General features: G+C 37.9%; 1 long non-coding RNA gene across 1 annotated transcript; it reads right to left on the reverse strand.

Moving 5' to 3' along the window:
• Positions 1 to 12,441: 12,441 nt before the first annotated feature.
• On the reverse strand, positions 12,442 to 19,443 carry LOC125134294 (uncharacterized). The gene is made up of 3 exons (XR_007136605.1): positions 18,922 to 19,443; positions 13,580 to 13,657; positions 12,442 to 12,509 (listed from the first exon to the last, which is right to left on the reverse strand). It is a non-coding gene; the product is annotated as an uncharacterized LOC125134294 (long non-coding RNA).
• Between the last annotated feature and the right edge of the window lie 716 nt (positions 19,444 to 20,159).

Here is a 20,159-nt window from a genome sequence, read left to right on the forward strand (position 1 = left end):
ATGAACCTAGCATTATATTGAGCAAAGAGTATGTTCTCAATAAATGATTCTTCAGGATAGATAATGTATGGCTGGCTGGATGGATGGATGGTTGCATAGATGGATGAGTCTAAGCAAGAGTCAGTGCAAAATCAGGGATGACTCCTAGGATTTGGGAAGCAATAGGGGTTAATACCCTAAAGTAGGAAGTTCTTAAGGCCACACTGTATCTCACACAAGTGTTTGAATTAATATATTCTGTATCATTAAGTGGAAATTGTTATATGGATGTTGCTGATGGACAAGTCTCAGGCAGCATCTGCTAATAACATCTTTGAACACTCACTAATAATTCAGTCATTTGTGATGGAAATGCTTTGAGGGCCAAATACCAGATGAAGTTCAGATAATTGCTTCATTTAGAAACAAATGCATTTGTGAAGTTTGTTTGCTGGGTTACATAATTACTTATCTAGAGTCTTTTTTCTCTCTCTTTTTTTGAAAATATGCAAAATAACCCTGTGAATTTGATCTTAGATGAAATATTACTCTCTGTCTTTGTAATTTGTCCTATCACCTCCTTTATGAGATTTTTCACTTAAAAATTTCAGTTCTATTATTCTTCTGGACTTCACTCCACTTCTTTCTGTTCTCTGCCTCCCTGACTCTTGTTTATTCCCTGTCATGTGAATATGAAATTTTCCTTTTTACTCAATTTATTTGGTCTGAACTTTATAGTAACTAGAGACCACTATTTAAGTTTTCTCCTATTTGTATATGCTACCTCAGGATAGATATTCACTCTTCTGTGCTTGTAGCTTCTTGTGCAGGGGTTTGGAGAGTAGAAAATAATATGTATGTTTTCTTGAGCGTAAGATAAACCTTCAGCAGTTTTCCTTACACCTCTTTTTTACATGTGTTTTTTGGAACTAAGATATTTACCTAAAATTATAAAACTCGGAGTTTCCCTCATGGCATAGTGGAAATGAACCCAACTAGGAACCATGAGGTTGCAGGTTTGATTCTTGGCCTCACTCAGTGGGTTAAGGATCCAGTGTTGCCGGGAGCTGTGGTGTAGGTTGCGGACTCTGCTCAGATCTAGCATTGCTTTGGCTGTGGTATAGCATAGGTGTAGTCCCGATTTGACTCCTAGCCTGGGAACTTTCATATGCTGTGGGTGTGGCCCTAAAAAAAAGGCAAAAAAATTTTAAAACTCAGTAGTCACTACCTAGAATGAAAGTTAACAAATATTTACATAGATTCTCACTGGGTTAGTAAGTAGGTGTGGGTCTCAGCTAGATGTCAGTCAAATGGAAAATTCCATAGAATCCTTGGAATCATAAAGCTAAGTGAAGAAAACAATTTTCTGTATTCTAATATAGTCCACTTGTAAAATTAAACTAGTTCTTCAAAACTATACAGATAAACAAGCCTTTAAGAACAGAGGGGGAAAAAATGGGTGGTTCCAGATTGACAATCTATTCCAGAAAGTTCAGTCAACAGACTTGACCTTCACATTCACACAGCAGGCTAAGGTGTATCTAAGAGATTTTCAGTGGGGAACATGGGCATTCAGCAGTTTAATTCTCTTGCAGAAGCAGAAATTTCAATGTGCAGAGAATTCATTTTCCCCCCATTACCGTAATATTCAATTGGACTAAATTATCCTGTAACAGCATTTGATCGTGCAGCTACTGAATCTGGCTTCATTTACTTTAAGGTTAGTAAAGTCACAGCTTAAATTGTTTAAGAGTTGGCAACATCAAAGTTCCTTCTTTCTCCTTTATTAACTTCTTTCCTTGTAAAGAATTGAAAACTGGCACAGGAAGTCAGATGCCAATATGGAAAAAAGACTACAGGCCATCACCTCTACTCTGGAAAGGTCAATGAGACAAAAAAGAAAAAGAAAAAAAGAGATTCTCAAGACATTTCTGGTTTTAAGACAGTTAATCCTCAAAGGAAAACCTAAATCATATTAAAAATATAAAAATGGTAAGAATAGTAAAATGAAAAACATCCATTTAGATAATAATTTTACTAAATGTAATAGAGAATCAGGCATGGCATTCATGTTTGGACTGGAGAAAAATGTATCCTCATAGACACTCTCATTTTCATTCAAAGTGAATTGAAGTGAAGGTTCCAAAGGACATGAAGATAATTATTCTTCTCTCTGTCGAATTTTGACATTCTAGAGCCAAACATAAAACTATGCTTACCTTTAGGGGATAGAACCATGAAACTAAGTTAAGTCAGAAAATCCGAGGATATAAGGAAGCAAAAGATGAAGGGAGTGGAGGTCACAGAGGAAAGGCTCTGGGGTGATTCCAGACCAGAGAAGCTAGGTGATAGCAAAACGGTCCTCAAATAGAAGTCAGACCTGGAAAAAAAAAAAAAAAAAAAAAAGAAGTCAGACCTGGAAGCAGGTTGGGAAAAGAAGCAGGAAAGATAAGGAAGCCATGCAAGTATTAGAAGCCAGAATGGGAAGCCAATCTGGAAGGAAATTCTGAGGGGCCTAGAAAGTGTATTCCCTTTATCTGGAACCAGATGTAGAATCCAGGAAGCTGATTTTAGTAATTCCTATTACCATTATAATGAGGTCTTAGATTCAAACAGCAGTAAAGGTAAAGGTAAGACAAGTCCATGGGTTTCTGAAAAGTCAGAAAGGGGCGCAGGTGAGGGATGGGAGGGGAAGGAGTATGCTGACGGCCACAAATCTGGCTTTAAATCGATACAGCTCAGTTTTCTACTGTCTCCAGTTCACTCATGGAGATGTTTTATTTTATGCAGTGCTTTTAGATATTTACAAATTAGCAGCCAATCCCTTTACCACCAATCACAAACCACATCTGTGATTCAACCACTCCATATGCCCCAGAGCATAAAACAGACTTGCTTCTTCATAAAAAAAGTAGTCCCTTCTCTCTGTAAAGGTGATAAGTGATCATGGATCCTGATGTGTACACAGAAGGAGAAACTGAAAAGATGTTGTTCAAGAGCCTCAGGCCAAAAGCCTGCTCATGAAAAGTTCTCCAGGACTTTTATTTCCCACACAGAACACTGAGGATGGTAATTCTGAAGACCCCTTACTGAGCCATACTGCATTGGTCTATTTTAGGACAATAAAGGGTTGAACTCTCTTTCTGGGGATTTAAAAGTTGGGTTTCACAGAGTGCAGCTATTTCAAACCTGCAGCTGGCAGGTCTTGGAAATGATACAGTATAATGACACTGTGCTTCAGAGCTGGGAGGTACTCAGAATGGAAATGGCACCATCATACTCTTCAATGAGAAGCTTAAAGAAGATTTTTGTAATACTGAGCTGCAATTGCTCAGTGACAAAGGTACTCCCTAGCTGTAATTTTGACAGAGTTTAAACTCATAAGGGTACAGTTCATAGAACGTAATGCTTCCTTCTGAGTTTGGGACAATACAATAGCATGCACAATCACAACCTATTATTAGGAAAGGCTGAATGACAGGTGATGTCCAAAGATAGATAAAAATGCTCTCAAGTACAAAGAAACATTCAAGCAAGCTGTGTACCTGTGTATTTCTATATTATCTTATTAAAATTATATCTCTATATATGGCCTTTAGAGTTTGCAGATTAGAGAAGATTTCAAGGAAAAAATAATGATTGCTTTGGCTTTGGCTTAACTACCCTTAAATAGAAAAAACTCCTGAAATGAACTCTAGAAAAAACTCCTGAAATGAACTCTACTAGTTAAATAGAAAGACATTTATTTAAGGAAAAATACCACTCTCAAAATTTTGAAGTGCCCTAGGGCTCATTCCTGGGATCTTTATCGCCTCTCCATAGGTAATCTCATCTACTCCCATGGCCTCAAATTCATCTATATGATAATGGCTCCCAAACTGTATCTCTGGCCTTGACCTCTTCCCCCATCTCCAGGAGAATATCTCTAAGGGATTTCTAATATGCATCTCAAATTTACCATGTTCCAAAGAGAACTCTTTGATACCTTCCCCATCCTTCACCCTCCTTTTTCTCTTTCCTCTGTTTGTCTCATCTCCACTAGCTAACTATTACAACAACTAACCAATCCTGTTATTGTTCAATCCAAAAGAAAGAAAAAGGAAGGCATCCTTAATTCTTCTTCTCTTCTGGCATAAAATTCACATGCAAAGCATGCTGATTCTGTTATCAAATCACATCTGAGATCTGTCCAGTTCCCTTCATCCCTATCTCTCCCTTCTTCACCCACTAATCCACTGTCATCCATCCCCTGGACTCCTCTTCAGTTGTTTACCTTCTCGCACTTGGTCCATTGTCTCACAGTAGCACAAGCAGTCTGTAAAGAGTATAAATAAGGCTGTTTTCTCTGCTTCGAAACCTTAAAAATGTCTTAATCCATTTAGAATAAAATATAAATTTCTGACTCTGGCCTATGAAGAACCACATAATCTGGCTGCAGTCCACCTCTAACCATATTTTAATCACTTGCCACACTTAAGCCACAGAACTTTCATTGTGTTCTTGGGACATGCAATATTGTTCATTGTACTTGAGGTTTTCTTTGCCAGGAATGATTTTAACTGTAATTTTTATGTGGCATGTACCTTTTATAAGGTAAGACTCCTCCATGTTAATTCTCTGCACTTACCAGTAAACTATAATTTCTAGTTGAACAGGGTCATTACCTTCATTATTTATAATTGTAGATCCAGTGCCTAGAAGAGTGTCTTTTGGCAACATGGTTGGTTCTCAATAAATATTTGGTGAATAAGTGATATTAGAATTCTTGTGCTGATTTTATAACTGTAGGTGTCACTGTGTTCGAGGCAATTAGCTTCCTTGAGAGTCAGTTTCTTAATATTTAAATTAATATATTTGGACTAAAATGATTATTTACATACTCAGATTTAATGCTATAAGGTTTGTAGTCTATAATAATGCCATAACCTTTCTCTGATACAAATAACCAGGTAGGGATGGGGTGAGGGAATAAAAATAAACCAAAAATATAAATTTGCTTAATTTTTTTCTGCCTTGTTTTTGACAAGCAATTAGATCATTCTGCTATTAGGCTATAGGCAACGCTTTGGAAGAGTGGTTTTATAGTCCAACCATTAATTTTTTTAAATTCCCTATTTAATTCAGAAAAAAAAAAAGATTTAGTATTGTTGCAGCAATTGAGCATTATACTAAAACATCTTTGCATAGTTTTTTTAAAGTATTAAAATGATTATATTTGAATAACATGTGGAAAGAGTGGCATGGACAGGTCTTCGCTTACATTCTGCCTCTGATTCTCAGTAGGGACATGATTTGGGGGAAAGTTATAACCTCTTTTAACTTCAGTTTCTTCTTATTATAAATGATAGGGTAATTCTTAAGTCATTGCAATGTTATGAAGATAAAGTTCCTAAGCAGGTTCTCACACAAGATAGAAACCCAATTATAATCAATTATCTTCCTCCCCTTTCTTCTTCCTTGTTCATTGCTTACACCTCTATTCAAATATCCAGGCTTTATTTTATTTTATTTTTTTTTTCCTGTGATCAATGACTTCTTATTCTAACGTTACTTCTGTAACCAGTCTTGAGAACTAACATAGTGAGAAGAGCTGTGGATTAAACCATTTTGGCATTTTACTAAGGCTTCTCAGGAATCTTCTTGCACCAAAACCTCTCCTGTTTGCCTCCCCACCCCTGCACAACCACCACATATATTCCAGCAAGAAAATTTAAAACCAGCTTAGAAGCTAAAGGGAGGAAAGGACTCCTATGCTTATATTTAGTTTCTACCAGGACAAAAGAATAGATAAAAATTACACATAACCACAGAACTCCTTATCTGTAAGAAATCCTATTGTCTTCTGCCCAATGAGAAGGAGAGTTTTCTCAAAATTGATTGCTTCCCTTGTTTCATAATTTCTGTTCTTAAGACACTCACTCAGCTCCCTACAATCTAATCTATGTATTGCATTTGCATAAGTTTTTTCCCATGCCAATCCCCTAGTCCTAGGATTGGCTGGCTCTTTAGATTCCCATTCAAATGACATTAAAGTTTAAAATGTTAAGTTTTATCAAAGAATCATCCTTTAAGGAGAAAAGCAGTATAGTGAACCTAAAATAAGTAATCAAAATAAAATAGACAAAAATAAATAACTCTTTTTCCCATCTATACAAACAACCCATAAAGTTAGGAGGCATACACAGTTAATGACATATCGGTAGCTAGCATCAAGTTCTACCAATTTCTGTTTAATTTTTTTCAGTCACCACAAGGTGGGCTGATTACTATTTTGTGAAATATACTCTATAATTCCCATATGTGCAAGTGTGAGTAACTGAAGCATTTTTTTATAGGAAATTTCTCAGTGTTAGCTCAGACTCAGCATGCTGTCCTCAGTGATGGAGGATTGCAGTGCATGGTTGCTCTACTGAGTAAGAAAAACAACTGGAAAAAGAGAAATTCAGAATAATCTTCCATTATCTACAAGATGTAATTGTCATTCAATTAAGAATATCAATTTCATTTTTTAATTTTTTTCCCACTGTACAGAATGGGGGCCAAGTTACACATACATGTATATATACTTTTTCCTCCCATTTTTGTGTTGTGATGTAAGTATCTCGACATAGATACTCAATGCTACACAGCAGGATCTCATTGCAAATACATTCCAAGAGCAATAGTTTGTATCCATTAACCCCAAGCTCCCGATCCCTCCCACAGAGTTCTTGTCATGGCTCAGAGGAAATGAATCTGACTAGCATCCACGAGGACGCAGGTTTGATCCCTGGCCTTGCTCAATGGGTTAAGGATCCAGTGTTGCCGTGAGGTGTGTTGTAGGTTGCAGACCCATCTCAGATATGGTGGCGTTGCTGTGGCTGTGGCATGAGCCGGCAGCTGTACCTCTGATTTGACCCTAGCCTGGGAACCTCCATATGCCACAGGTGCAACTCTAAAAAGACAAAAAAATAAAGAATATCAATTTTCTTTATTATGAAACATTAATATCAACAACAGTTACTTAATGCACTCGATTCAACAGATAACTATTTATTGAGCAAAATATGATTAGTACTGTGCCTAATCTTAGTAAGGGCTTAGTAAATGTTACTTACCATTGTTGTTGCTACTTCTCTGTTTCCCTTGTAATATATAACAATTCTTTATAAGACATTTTTTCCCATTCAATCTTCTCAGCAATTCATTGGATTTTTATTTGTTTTGTTATTGTTACTACAGTTATTGCTATTATTATCATCATCCTTATTTTATAGCTGAGGAAACAGAAGCATAAATATTGGCCCCCCCACATTGAACCAATAAGTGTTTGATAAGTGGTTAGAGGTCACCTATTTGTATCTTTCACACAGTTCAGTGCTCCCATCTATAACTTTTAGGCAGAAGGTCACACAGTCCCCATATGAATCCTTCCTGACCCAGGAATCCCAATGTATAACGGAGCAGTTGATTTTGTGTTTTACTCACTATAATCTTCAGAGGAGACTTCACATATTGAGCCCAATTCTCTCAACAATTTCTTCCCATTGGTCCTATGTTAAACTCTCTCTGGAGCTTCAAAATTAATTTTAATCTCTCCCCCATGTGTGTAAAATGAGGGAAAATTGTCATCATAAGTCATCTTGAGGCTAAGCATCCAGTTACTCCAACAACGTCACTTCTGATGTCTTGCATTTTATTATCTGGGTAGCTTTCCTTGCTGTGCACTCATATTTATCAATGTCCATTTTTTAAAGTGACAGTCAAAAACTTCATAAAATAATATGAGTCATGGGCTACATAATGCAGGGCATAGCGAGACTGTTAGTTCTCTTAATCTTTAGCCTGTTAAAATCCTATGCAACTTTCAAGTTTCAGCCCAATGTCATGACTTTGATTCAAACATCATCTTCACTCAGCTGGGGAGTAGATATTATCATTTTTATAAATTCATTCATATAACAAATATGTCACCTACCAGGGAGAGAGAGAGAGATCTGGTCCCATTATCAGGCATGATGTGAAAAACAAAACAAGCTAATTCTCTGCCTTCTTTGATCATACAGAATCCATAAATTAAACAAATATACACAAATGCATACATGAAAAAAATCATGCATAATGACAAATCCTCTGATACCATGTGGCCTATGGTATTTTATGTAAGCCTTGGAAAATATCTAGACTATATCTAAAGCATGCATGTGAATGTTTGAGTGAGTTTTGGTGGGGCTGGGGTATGTAGCAGGCAGTAGTGAGCTTGGATGAGGGGAATGAGTATTTTGTAGAAAGGAAACATCAGATCCAAAACTTTTGAGTCAGGGAAGTGCTCGGAATTACACTTTTATATCCAGTGTTTTCTTTTATTTATTTATTTTAATTTACAACATTTTTAAAAGTGGGGTATAGTTGATTTACAAAGTTATATAACTTTTAGGCTTACAGCAAAGTGAATCAGATACATATATAAATACATATATTCATTTTTTCCATATGGATTATTAGAGAACATTGAATAGACTTCCCTGTGCCATACAGTAGGTCCCTGTTAATTATCTCTCCTTTATATAGTAGTGTTTATGTGCCAACACCATTCACCCAATTTATCCCTTCCCCCCTCAGTTTACCCTTTCGTAACCCTAAGTTTGACCTCAAAATCTTTGAGTCTGATTCTGTCCTACAAACAAGTTCTTTTGTATTATTTTAAAATTAGATTCCACATGAAGCAGAATCCAGCATTCTTAGCGTGGTGAGAAAGAAAAAAATGGCAGATGAGGAGGCGAGAAAAAGGATCTCATGACCTGACAGGTTTTGCCTTGCATACAATTATTTTATCCCCTAGAGAAATACATTAGCATCAAGCTTATTGATCATGCGTCATCTTTGGCACCCTCACAATACCTGACAATGTACCTAATACACCTGGGAGCCAACACAGACTGTGTTTACTCAAAATAGATATTTCTTCATAACTCCTTACTACCTACAGTTTTGAATAGCAATCCTTGGTTAGGTAACATATTGACAAGAATACTGAATATAAGTGACGAAGTGTAAAACTTCATATCCCAACAAAATGACATCTCTCCAGACTGATGGTGATTAATTGATGAACATTTTTTGGATGTGGTTGTTCAACCTTCTTCACTTAAGCTCCAATTTCTTCATATTTCATATTAAAGAAACGCCAAAGAATTTTTCATTCACATTGTTGAAAAAGCCACTGAGGATTTGTTAAAGTTGATAAATAATATTTTTTTAAAAACCTACTGCTAACATCACATTTAATGGTGAGAGACTCAAAGCTTTCCAACAAGATAAGATACAGGGCAAGGATGCCCCCTCTTACAACTTCTTCTCAATATAATATCAGAAGTTCTAGCTAGTGAAAAAAGACAAGAAAAAGAAATAAAATATACATAGATTGGAAAAGAAAAAATAAAATTATTTTTGTTCACAGAAATATAGAAAATCTGAAAGAATTGACAATCTGCTGGAACTAGTAATAGATTGTAACAAGGTTGTAGGATACAAGGTTAACATACTAAAATCAATCTCTTTCCTATATATCAGTAATGAACAAGTGAAATATGAAATCAAAAACACAATAACAGTTATACTAGCACGCCAAAGAAGAAACACTTAGCTATAAATCCAACAAAATATGTACAATTTACATTGAGGAAAACTACAATATCCTAACAAACAAAATCAAAGGACTAAATAAATGGAGAGATATTCCATGTTCATAGATAGAAAGAGTCAATGTTGTCAATATGTCAGGTCTTCCACTTGATCTATAGATTCAAAGCAATTACAATCAAAGCTGTACCAAGTTATCATGTGGATATTGACAAACTAATTCTAAAGTTTATGTGGAGAGGCAAAAGACAGAGAAGAGCAAGAAATATATTGAAGGAGAAAAATAAAGTTGGACAACTGACTCTACTAGACTTCAAAACTTACTGTTAAGCTACAGTACCCAAGTCAGTGTGGTAAAATAAGAGACAAATTGACCAGTGGAATGGAATAGAGAGCCCTGAGGTCAACCTATACAAACATATTCAGGTGATCTTTGACAAAGGCACAAAGTAATAAAATGGAGCAAAGACGGTGTTTTCAAGAACTGGTGTTGAAACACTAAATATCTACATGCAAAACTAGGAATCAAAACACAGACCTTGTCACAAAAAAATAATTCAAAAAGGAACACAGACTTTAATGTAAAACACAACACCATAAAACTCCTAGAACATAACACTGGAGAAAACCTAGATTACCTTGGGTATGTCAATGCCTTTGTAGATACAATATCAAAAGCATGATCCATGCAAGAATAAAGCATGACTTCATTAAAATTAAACATTTTTTTGCTCTGCAAAAATCAATGTCAAGAGAATGAGAAAACAACTCACAGACTGAAAACATTTGCAAAATACCTATCTGATAAAGAACTATTTTCCAAAATATGCAGATAACTCTTGAAACTCAATGATAAGGGAAAAACCAACTCAATTAAAAAGTGAGCCAAAGGCCTTACTTGACACCTCACCAAAGAATATATTCAAACGCCAAATAGGTATGTGAAAAGATGCTCCAAGTCAAATACCATTAGGAAAATGTAAAATAAATAATGGCAAAATACCAATATAGTCCTATTAGAATGGCCAAAATCTGGAACATTGACAGTATCAAACGCTGGAGAGGATGTGAAACAATAGGAACTCTCATTCATAACTGGTGGGAATGCAAAATGGTGCAGCCACTTTGGAAGAACAATTTGGCAATTTCTTACAAAACAAAACATACTCTTCCCATACAATCCAGTAATCTCATTCCTTGGTATTGTCTATACATAAGCCTACACAGGCATGGTTAGAATAGCTTTTATTCATCATTGTCAAAACTTGGAAAACACTGATATCCTTCATAAGTAAATTATGCTACATCTATACAATGGAGTATTTTTCAGTGCTAAAAGCAAATGAGCTATTATTGTAAGCCACAGAAAGACATGGAGGGGCTTAAATGCACATTACTAAGTAAAAGAATCCAATCAGGAAAGACTATAAAGTATATGATTCCAAATATATGACATTCTGTAAAAGGCAAAAGTATGAAGACCATACAAATATCAGTGGTTTTCAGGGGCTTGTGAGGGAGGGGAATAATAAATAGGCAGAAGATTTTTAGTGAGAAATCTATATCTTAGTGAAAATACTCTGTATGATGCCATAATGATGAATATGTGTCATTATGCATTTAGCCAAACTCATAGAAAGTACAAAATCAAGAGTGAACCATTTTGTAAACAAGGTACTTGGGTGATAATGATGTGTCAATGTAGGTTCATCAATTGTGAAAAATATACCACTCTGGGGGGAATGTTGGTAACAGGGAGGCTATGCATGTGTGGTGACAGAGTTTATACAGACAATCTCTGCACTTTCCCTTTAATTTTGTCATGAATCTAAAATTAACCTTAAAGAGTAGTTTCAATAAAAATTTTTTTTGGAGTTCCCGTCGTGACGCAGCAGAAATGGATCCCACTAGGAACCATGAGGTTGCGGGTTTGATCTCTGGCCTCTCTCGGTGGGTTAAGCATCTGGTGTTGCCGTGAACTGTAGTGTAGGTCACAGACATGGCTCAGATCCGATGTTGCTGTGGCTGTGGCATAGGACGGCAGCTATAGCTCCAACTGGACCCCTAGCCTGGGAACTTCCATATGCAGTGGGTGCGGCTCTAAAAAAGAGCAAAAAAAATTAAAGTATATGTATTTTTAAGCCAGAAAAATATTTTAAGTCATTTTTTTTGGTTAATGGTTATTAAAAAATTTGTTTCCATAAGAAAAAAAGTTTAAAATTTTGAATTTATAAGTCAAATGGAGGTAATAACCAATTTTCTATTATATACAACTTGTCAAATGTTTAAAAGAGCATACCTCTTTACCTTTTTTTCCTACAGAACATCCCACATTCCCTATGGAATTATAGTGATATTGTAAACAAAATATGACAAATACTGCACTAGGTAAAGTTCTCAAGAAACTTCACATTTTTTTGAGAATATAAGATTCCTGTCAAAAAATAGGGTAAAGTAGTATATAGAAAAGTAGTAGGGGGAGTTCCCATTGTGGCTCAGTGGGTTATGACCACAACTAGCATCCATGAGGACGCAGTTCTATCCCTGGCCTTGCTCAGTGAGTTAAAAATCTGGCATTGCTGTGAGCTGTGGCATAGCGTGGCAGCTGCAGTTCAGATTCAAGCCCTAGCCTGGGAACTTCCATATGCCGCAGGTGAGGCCCTAAAAAACAAAAAAAAACAAACAAAAAACTAGTAGGATGAATGACTATTACAGACAATTAAGTTTTAAAGAAGTCAGAGGAAGAAAATGCTGCAAGAGTGATGAAATATTAAGTTGGGGGTAATTTTTATGGAGGAAGAATGTTTTGAGACCATTTTATTATAAAACATGACTCTTACCTGTGGGTCCAACAGAGTAGTTTGAGTCCGATAAAATCAACATCATTTGTAGGTCAGGAACTATGGCTGCTGAAACAAAAACACTTTTCTTGGCCTTTGTAAGACTTAAAGTTTCCAACTAGAAAAACAAGCCTTTTTCAAAATGACCACGAGAATAAACACTGTAAAATACTTAAAGCTGCTGCTGCTGAATATGATGGTGACAAGTATGATGAAGGCAATGATTAATATAGGCAATAGCATTTTGGAAATGAGCAGTGGTGGGATTTGAGGTGCCCTGTCCACAACTCCTTTTCCTAACAACTCCTTTTCCTCATCCATTTAGATATAAGGGATATTAGGGTCATCAAGAGATATTCATAATTTCAATGTATGATCAAAATGACCTGTTCTAAAATTCAGAACAAGTATACTCTTCAATATTTTATTTTTACTTATTCAAATTACCTTCCTCAACCCATTTAAGGACAGCTACTTTTTGGCAATGAATGGAATTTCTTAAAAACTTGAGATTTTATCCCAGTAAGCTTTTCAGCTATCTTCCAAATGGCTAAGGGGGAACAGATCAGTTTTTGTTTGTTTTGATCTCCAGGCATCACTCTGTTAAAACATGTTAAAACAGGCCTTTTAATTTAGTGAAATTGTTCTCAATGTTCACAAGATGTTTTTGTAGCCAAGGACTTGCCCAATATGCAAAAGTACCCTGTACTATTTGCTTCTGTCCTTTTTTTCTTCTTTCTTTCCTTCCTTCCTTCTTCCTCCCTCCCTCCCTTTCTTCCTTTCTTCCTTCCTCTTCCTTTTACCATATAATTTCAGGTTCACCCATGGAGTCCCAGCAGACAAATAGGACATTCCCAAGAATCTTAGTCTCTTGACCTGGACTCAGCCACCAACTGAGACTCTCTTTTCTTCTATTAATTTTATTTTGGAGAACAGACTGACTTTCTGTGTCACTAGCTGGAGGAAAGGATCAGCTGGCTCTGCTCTTCATTACCAGAAAGCACTGGCTTATTTTTCAAATTAATCCATTCTTTCCCTTCCACCAATAGAAAGGCAGAGTCCCTAAGGTTCTCAGCCAAACAGAAGATGTTGCTCACTAACATTCTCTTAAACAATTATTGAGCATGACTTATACTTACTATACTGGGAAGGCACATTCCTGGGATTCTTCTCTGACCACTGTAGGTCAGCTTTGGGGTTCCCTGTTGTCTTCACTCCTACAAGTAGAAATGAGCACCCTGGTTTTACTCTCTTCTCAAGAAGCCCTTTTTAATTCCAGGTTTAAGAGGTAACTGATGCAAAAAAAAAAAAAGTTACTAAAAGAATAATAACTTTATTGTCTGAGTAAATTTTGGACAGGCAACTTTGGGAAGTTTAAGAAGAAAGAATGAGAAGTTATGGCTAAAGGAGTCACAAGAGCATTCTAAAGGCAAAATTCCCACTTTGAAGCTATGCTGCAGATCTGCATTACACTGGGAGCTACAGGATAATTCTCTGAGGATTTTTTAAATTATAATTTTTTTCTTTTCTCTTAAGGAGAACTTAAAACATTATTTACATGGGAACAAAAACAACCCTATACAAAGATAATTAACCATCACACAGTAACATTCTACTCATTCTTAACTGTTCAGCTTGAAAGACAGTGACATTATACAGTTTTGGGTGTAAGAGCAGATGTGAATTTGATATCAATCAGAACAGGACTGTACTAGCTACTAGCGCAACACATTAGTCAATGGATCCCTCATGTTTCTAATCTATAAAATGAAGAATTAGGCATTCCCACTGGGGCTCAGTGGAAACAAATCTGACTAGTATCTATGAGGATGTAGGTTCAATTCCTGGCCTTGCTCAGTGGGTTAAGGATCCAGCATTATCATGAGTTGTGGTGTAGGTCACAGATGTGGCTGGGATCCCAAGTTGTTGTGACTGTGGTGTAGGCCATGGGCTGTAGCTCTGATTCAACCCCTAGCCTGGGAACCTCTATACACTGTGGGTGCGGCCCTAAAAATACAGAAAAATAAATAAATAAATAAACAAACAAACAAATAAATAAATAAAATGAGGAATTAGTAACAACTTTTAAAAATTGCTGTGAGACTTCAAAAACAATTTTATGGTTACCAAAGGGCACGGGTGAAGAGGGGATGGATTGAGGGTTTGGATTAGTCATGTGCACATATGGGATTGATGGTCAGTGGGGGTCTGCTGTATAGGACAGGGAACTCTACCTAATATTCTGTGATAACCTATATGGGAAAAGAATATAAAAAAGAACATGTACATGTATAGCTGACTCACTTTGTTGTACAGTAGAAATTATCACAACACTGTAAATCAATTATCCTTCAATAAAACTTTAAAGAATAAAAAATAAAAGTAGTGACAAGCTACACATTTAAAAATCCTGTAAAAATTAAATGAGATAATGAATATGATTATATGTATGGGCTTCTAATTCTTGCCTGTGTGATTTAATCAATTCACTTAACTTCTGTGCCTCATCTACCTCAAGGGATGGTTTGGAAGGTTACAAATACCTTATACATGTAAAGTCTTTGAGTAATGTCTGATAAGTGTTCACGATGATGATGATATAATGACTGCCTGACTTATAATAAACATTAGTCAATTGTGGGGAGTTCCCACTGTGGCTCAACAGGTTACAAACCTCACTAGTGTCCATGAGGGTGCAGGTTCTATCTCTGGCCTCACTCAATGGGTTAAAGATCTGGCATTACCATGAACTGTAGTGTAGGTAACAGACACGGCTTGGATCCTGCATTGCTGTGGCTGTGGTATAGGCCTGCAGCTGAAGCTCTGATTCGACCCCTAGCCTGGGAACTTCCATATACCACAAGTGCAGCCATAAATAGAAAAAAAAAAATCAATCAATCCTGCTTGTTCATTTATATCCTCAATGAATGACTATTTAACTTAAAATCCATCTTTGGTCATTTGTAGTTTACCCACTAGTAAACAATTTGACACCTATCTTTGCAATGACATTAGATTACATACTAGAAGGAGCAAAACAGACAAGTTGGATTAGGAAGTACATTGGTCATATATAAAGAGTTCTGGACCACACATCAATATTTTTTATAACTTGGAATAAATTCACTTTAAATATGGTTCAATTGTTTATTACTTCTTCTTTTAAAATCAGCCTCATTGAGGGACTATTTATAGCTCTTGTCTCCTACTCTCTGTCTCCTGACCTTAAAGTTTCTGCCTCTGCTGCCACTTCCCCTCTCTCTCCATAGAATCCACTTTAAATTTGAAAAGACTTGTGGAGAACATCATGATTGTTTTGGAAGAACTTTTTCTACCAGATCATCTTACAGATCCCTGACCATTTAGACTGGCTGGCCTTTGGACTGGCCCTCAGCACAGTACAAACAGCTGAAATGAGGACAGGGGTCAGATGATACAGAATAGAATTTAGAAGAACCTCTGTTCTGCAACAATGATGTAAGCAAACATTTTCCTTAGCAGCAATAGACATAGAAGGTGATATGACAAATATTCCAAAAATGAAGTTTAGTACTCCAAACTGGGACCCAGACCTGGCACTGGAAAATTAAAAATGATTAAGACACTTTTTTTTTTGCCCTTGAAGAGCTTATAGTATAGTCCACTAAACAGAAATTTTGCGAACTACGAGAAAAAATCAGTGTGTAACTTCTGTGATAATGCCTGAGCAAAATAAAGGAAGAAGACAGCTTGTTTGCATGTTAAGCAAAATTTACTTCATAAGATAGGATGCCTGAGCCCGAATCTTAAAGGATAAGCAAGAGAAAGAGAAAAAAAAATTATAGCACAGATATGAGTGTGAACAAAGGCAAAGAGGCTTGGCCAAGCACTGGTGTGTGTGTATGTGTTTGTGTGTGTGTGTAAAAGCAGTTCAGCCATACTCTGTATGTGTAAAAGCAGTTCAGCAGTACCTGGCGTCTAGAGAGTATGGCAGTAGATTGATGCATGGATGAGAAGGATGTGTGAAGAGAAAAATGAAAATTGTGGGAATCATTGGGGACCGTTAAAAATTCATAAGGGAGTTCTATGTATCGTTTTCTAAGGTATCTCCATACTGTTCTCCATAGTGGTTGTACCAGATCCTGCTGTGTAGCACTGGAAACTATGTCTGGTCACTTATGATGGAGCATGATAATGTGAGAAAAAACAATGTATACATGTATGTGTAACTGGGTCACCATACTGTACAGTAGAAAATTGACAGAACACTGCAAACCAGCTATAATAGAAAAAAATAAAAACCAGTATATAAAAAAAAATCATTAGGGAGAGAGATGAAAAAAAACCTGATTGATTTAGGAAATGAGCAAAGATGAGATTAAGAGAATCCCTGTGTGGAGTCCTTACTGCAGAAAAAGATCTCTCTCTTTTGAGACCAGAGGTAAAGAAATATCAGAGGTAAATAAACTATTAGTTTGGGAACAGGGTTTTGGGCTCCATTCTACGTAATGGTTTTATTCCTTCTGCAAAGTCTTTGAGGGTAAGACTCAGTTGTGAAAACCTTGAATGGAAGGACAACATTTGGTCATACTCGCTGAAGACACTAGGGGAGAATAGGTAGGTACAAGTAAACAAAACAACTAGTGATCGGTAAACATCCAGGAGTAAATAATCTATTAGGCTGCATAAAGGGTTTATCTGAGATTGGATGCTACATTAGTGGCAACTGTAAGAAAGGCCTGATGCTTTTCACCAACAATGTTTCATTTGCTGGCTGGGAGGAGAGAATGCTGGTTGCAGTCTCCGTCTGTGCCCCCATCTCTCCATGAGAAGTCCTCAGTGTTACAATTTTTCTAGAAAAGAAGTTGCAGGGTTTTAATAAGAATGATTCTGGAATCAATCCTGGGGTTCAGGCTGGCACGTTTTATGGAAAAATTTGGGGGGGCAGTGGAAAGCCAATTTCTAGAACAGGTGACCTTTGAAGAGAAGGACTTTATGAGCTTGGGGAATTGGCCCAGCAAGAATGAGTCTTAGGAAGGTAGAAGGATAACATTATGTGACAAGCGCATATGGTAGAATGAGGTTGCTGGAGTTACTGATCCGACAAAGTTGCTGTAGCTGTTACTACAGGAGTCTAGTAATCACAGTAAATAGGTCTAATGTTCAAACAGAACAGGAGAGGACTCAACAGAAAGCCTTTGACTCTGCCTCCTGCACTGTGATCCCACAGGATCCTTTAAAGGAAGGATAAGTATCAACGCTAGACTTTGGTTTAAGGTGTTTCTGTTGTTTCCCACCTTCCCTCTGGCCCAGAATCACTTTGAAACAACTTTACTTTGTGTACTATAAAGCCCCTACTAAGCAAAGTTGTGGACTATAAAGCCCCTACCAAGCACTCTACTTGGCATAAATAATCAAAGTTAGTGAAGATTTTACTCATAATACCTAATTCCTGGGGGGAGGGTCAGGATAGCCCAGTTTTAACTGCTTAAATTGCGTATTAGGAGGGAGTATAGGAAACAAGACCCCAGACAAGATAAAAAGCTAAGCATCAGGAACCTCCATCGTCCTGCCCCCTTTGTTACACAGGTTGCCATGACACTAGAAAGAGGCAGAGCTGGTGGCAAACAGGAAAACGTACTGTATTATGAGAAATTTTTAAAAAAATCCTTGATTTTTTTTTTCTCTCTGAGTCAGATTTGGTGAGAAAATTTCCTGACTCAGTGTGTTGTACACCATGTCAAAGGTAACATCTTCCAAAATAACATACACCAGAATAATCTCTGCCTTTCCCATTGAATCCTGGGACCCTGGGACCCTTCCATAATGCAGCTATTGGACTTATTGGTGTAGTTTCTGCTGATAAAGATTTCAGATGTATAGGATTTCCAGGTGATGACAAGGTCAGCAATGGGGACGGGGTGTAGGTAATCGAAGTGGTTTAGAGATAAAGGTCCCTGGCTTTCCAGTCATACAACCACCTCTGGCCTTTGTTTTCAAATAAGTAATTTCTGGCTGATTACAACAAATACTGTAGCACCATTTGGATGTATCCTCTGAAGGAAAATTCCTATTCTGGGCCAAATGTTGCATCAGTGAGGCTGTTCCTGCCAAAGTGAATTTTTCCTTTCTTTGTTCTTCTGGATAATCCTGACAATCTTTCCTATGTACACAGAGCTGAAAGTGATAATAACCCCAATTTTATAGATGAAGTAACAAACTCAGGGACAGAAAGAACCTTCGGCTCAAGTGTACAGGAGCACAGTGAGGCTGGAGCTGAAGTCACTGTCTTCCTGTCCTGCTGCCTTCCTGAACAGCCGGCCTGCTCCCTGGGACTGGGACTAAGGCAAGTGTTTTCACATAAGTTTATGTGCTCGCGTTTGTCCTCGGTGCACTTAGGCCTTGAGGACTTTTGTCACTGCCCAGAATCATTGTTTTTTAACAAGAAACAGTCTCCAAGAGGCTAAACACCCCCCCTCTTTTTTTTTTTTTTTTAACTCACTGCACATCTGTGTGCTGAGAGGATGTGGTGTCCGAAGCTTCAGCATCCGACCCCAGAGGCCCCGCCAGCTGCATCTGTCCAGCTTGCTCTTCTGCTTGACCTGCACTCCGGGGAGGCGCCGGGCTGTTTAGCCACCGTATCCCCTGGCAATCTGTTCAGGAACACAGACCAGAAGGGCTGCCGAGGGCTGCGCCAGCTTCAGAATCCTGCTGCCATCTAGGGATGAGATGGAGGTCTTGGCGCGTTCGGCACGGGTTCACATCGCGCGGCCTGGGGCGGGGTACACTCCGAGTGGCCCCGGGGGACCCAGACGCTGCCACTCGCCCAGCCTGTAGAAGCAAGGGAGCAGGAGAGAAGGCAGACAGAAACTGCGACAGGGAAGAAGGAGAGCGAGAGTAAACAGCAGGGAGCAAGGGGCAGACTTCTGCAAGGACCGGACCGGAGCTGGGAAGGAAGAGATTGAAAGGGTCCGTGGGCGAAAGCACTGCTCCTTAACAATGATCGGAGTGTGTGTTTACGGCACCTAGCCACTGTCCGCACGTGGCTCCCCCTGAGGCTTAAGGGGGTCACTGCCTCCGGTTACTTTATACCCATATATAATTGTCAGGGTTTCCTCTTGCAAGTGGGAGAGGTGGCGGATACAGCCTTCAGTGAAGATTGTATAGAAAACCCAGAAAGAGGAGATATCCAGAAAGAGAGATGTATGGAGTTAACTTTATGCCTAGCATCGCGGCGACAGAGTCTCTTTCTTCTACAAACAGAACAATGGGGCTTTCAAAGAAGCGAAGGGGAGAGGGTAGACTCCAGGGAAAAGGAGGAGGGGCGCAGGGATTGGGGAAGGGGCCCGGCTGTCGACTGGGAGGTCCTGCTGGGAAACTTCAAATCAAATTCTTTCTGAAAGGAAGTGTTATTAAAAGTAAGTTTAATCCTTCCAGCCAGACGGCTCATAAAAGCATACAATTAAGTCAAACAAATGACGACAGCATTTTCTCCCCTACCTGTTCCCCCGTTCTGAGTGTAATTACTACAGGCTGGTCTTGTCTCATTCTGTGCAAACAGAAGGAATGCTTCCTAGGTGCCAGGATCTCTCCCTCTCTCCTTCCTCTTCCTTCCCCACTGCCCCACCCCAAACCCGTTCAGCTCTTGGAACTAAGCAGCCTGACTGCAGATCCAGCCAAGAACAAAGGGACGAATTTCAATATTTCCTCTTTGTGCAAGGTTAATTGAAAATCAAAAAG

Source organism: Phacochoerus africanus, chromosome 8, assembly GCF_016906955.1.
Source record: "Phacochoerus africanus isolate WHEZ1 chromosome 8, ROS_Pafr_v1, whole genome shotgun sequence".
Taxonomy (NCBI): domain Eukaryota; kingdom Metazoa; phylum Chordata; class Mammalia; order Artiodactyla; family Suidae; genus Phacochoerus; species Phacochoerus africanus.